Here is a 2,500-nt window from a genome sequence, read left to right as displayed (position 1 = left end):
ACCCTGCTCCGCCCGCACGCCGGCGTGCAGGTGGCTGCTGCTAAAGGTGGGGAGTGTATGTGCGGTCCGGGTGGCTTTCCTCTGGCGAGGGAGAGACCTTAAGCAAACTCAGAGACAAATCTTGACGGTCGATCACTCGTAAAAATAAAACGTGACAAACTTTGTGTTGGTTCAAGTACGAAAGGATCTCTGTCGGCTTGGGGGTACGCCCGTTTCCGTTTCAACTTGTCTCGCGAGGGTGGTTTCGGGGCCAGCAGGAGAGCTCGTCGGGGTAGCAGGCCCTGCAGCCGTGGTCACCGCCAAACCCCCACAACTCGAGCAAGTGAAAAAAAAAGTAACAGGAGCGAAAGCATCTCTGTCGGCTTGGGGGTACGCCCGTTTCCGTTTCAACTTGTCTCGCGAGGGTGGTTTCGGGGCCAGCAGGAGAGCTCGTCGGGGTAGCAGGCCCTGCAGCCGTGGTCACCGCCAAACCCCCACAACTCGAGCAAGTGAAAAAAAAAGTAACAAATAAGAAAGGATCGTCGGCTTGGGGGTACGCCCGTTTCCGTTTCAACTTGTCTCGCGAGGGTGGTTTCGGGGCCAGCAGGAGAGCTCGTCGGGGTAGCAGGCCCTGCAGCCGTGGTCACCGCCAAACCCCCACAACTCGAGCAAGTGAAAAAAAAAGTAACAAATAAGAAAGGATCGTCGGCTTGGGGGTACGCCCGTTTCCGTTTCAACTTGTCTCGCGAGGGTGGTTTCGGGGCCAGCAGGAGAGCTCGTCGGGGTAGCAGGCCCTGCAGCCGTGGTCACCGCCAAACCCCCACAACTCGAGCAAGTGAAAAAAAAAAGTAACAAATAAGAAAGGATCGTCGGCTTGGGGGTACGCCCGTTTCCGTTTCAACTTGTCTCGCGAGGGTGGTTTCGGGGCCAGCAGGAGAGCTCGTCGGGGTAGCAGGCCCTGCAGCCGTGGTCACCGCCAAACCCCCACAACTCGAGCAAGTGAAAAAAAAAAGTAACAAATAAGAAAGGATCTCTGTCGGCTTGGGGGTACGCCCGTTTCCGTTTCAACTTGTCTCGCGAGGGTGGTTTCGGGGCCAGCAGGAGAGCTCGTCGGGGTAGCAGGCCCTGCAGCCGTGGTCACCGCCAAATCGCCACAACTCGAGCAAGTGAAAAAAAAAGTAACAAATAAGAAAGGATCGTCGGCTTGGGGGTACGCCCGTTTCCGTTTCAACTTGTCTCGCGAGGGTGGTTTCGGGGCCAGCAGGAGAGCTCGTCGGGGTAGCAGGCCCTGCAGCCGTGGTCACCGCCAAACCCCCCACAACTGTTGGGCGCCTACCTGCGCGGGGCAGGAGGACACTTTCCGATTTCAAATCTCCGTTTGCCGAGTCCACCCCGAACGCACGCGGGCGGGCGGGTTCGCATCACCCTTCGTCACAAGGGGCGAAGCCCGTTCCACCGTCTCGTCAGTAGTGCCGACCGGTCTGTGATCGACGAGGGGAGCCACACCAGGTCCGGCCCTGCTGCTTGGCGGCACCGCGTCGTCGGGAGCTCGCGACAGACGGAGGGTTTCGGTGTACTCTCCAGCCACGGGAAACGAAGCCGGTGATGCAGGCGCCGGTCTTTCGCTCCCAAATCGGCTGGGTTTACATCGTTGCTATCTAGTCACGCTCCCTTCAAACCCGACGGGGTACCTATTCCCCTCACCCGTCTGTGCGTATACAGCCTCTTTGCACTTGCGGGATGGGGGTGGTGGTTTAAAGACTCTCGAGTTGCCGCCCGTCGGTCTCCGAGCTCCGTGCAGTAGTGATCCCCAGCGAACTGCCAGCAGGGCGAACGAGCGATCCCGCTCTCGGTCGGGGCGCCTGGCGTCGATCGGTGGTCGGTGGCTTGCGGGCAAGCTGCGCTGTGAGTGTGGGAACGAGTATGACGAGCCGTTGCCGCGACTCCCAGTCCACCTCGGCGGTGGCTGGGCCGGGCGGGCGTCTGCTCGGGCGAGTGCCGCCCCCGCCTCCTCGCAGGAAGTCCGCTCGCCGACACGCCGCCACGTGCACGCGTCAGTGACGCTGCCGAACCGATGGCCGGTGCCCGTTCCCGCCTCTGCTTTTCCTAGGGCAAAGCTGCTGCACGCCTCGTGATACTAGGCGGGCGACATGGTGGCGGTGATCCTGCCTCCGTCGCTGCGGTGCGTTGGGGCACGCATCGCCTCTTGGGCGCCCTGTCCTCCTCCCCCCAATAGACGTATGTTTCTGCGGGCCGCACCAGGATGGTGCTCCCCATCGCTTCACGCCACCCTGCTCCGCCCGCACGCCGGCGTGCAGGTGGCTGTAGCTCAAGGTGGGGAGCGTATGTGCGGTCCGGGTCGCTTTCCTCTGGCGAGGGAGAGACCTAAAACAAACTCAGACAACTCTTGACGGTGGATCACTCGGCTCGTGCGTCGATGACGAACGCAGCTAGCTGCGAGAATTAATGTGAATTGCAGGACACATTGATCATCGACACTTTGAACGCACTTTGCGGCCCC

General features: G+C 60.8%; 1 non-coding gene across 1 annotated transcript in view; it reads left to right on the top strand.

The window, feature by feature from the left end:
• The first annotated feature begins 2,381 nt into the window (after positions 1 to 2,381).
• LOC140473569 (5.8S ribosomal RNA) overlaps positions 2,382 to 2,500 on the top strand; it is a 154-nt gene continuing 35 nt past the window's right edge. Inside the window, exon 1 of the ribosomal RNA XR_011958433.1 lies at positions 2,382 to 2,500. This exon is cut by the window's right edge and continues 35 nt beyond it. This is a non-coding gene — a ribosomal RNA (5.8S ribosomal RNA).

This window comes from Chiloscyllium punctatum, unplaced genomic scaffold (genome assembly GCF_047496795.1).
Source record: "Chiloscyllium punctatum isolate Juve2018m unplaced genomic scaffold, sChiPun1.3 scaffold_643, whole genome shotgun sequence".
Lineage (NCBI taxonomy): Eukaryota > Metazoa > Chordata > Chondrichthyes > Orectolobiformes > Hemiscylliidae > Chiloscyllium > Chiloscyllium punctatum.
Note: the sequence above shows the minus strand (reverse complement) of the source record. Positions and strands in the feature narration are given on the sequence as shown.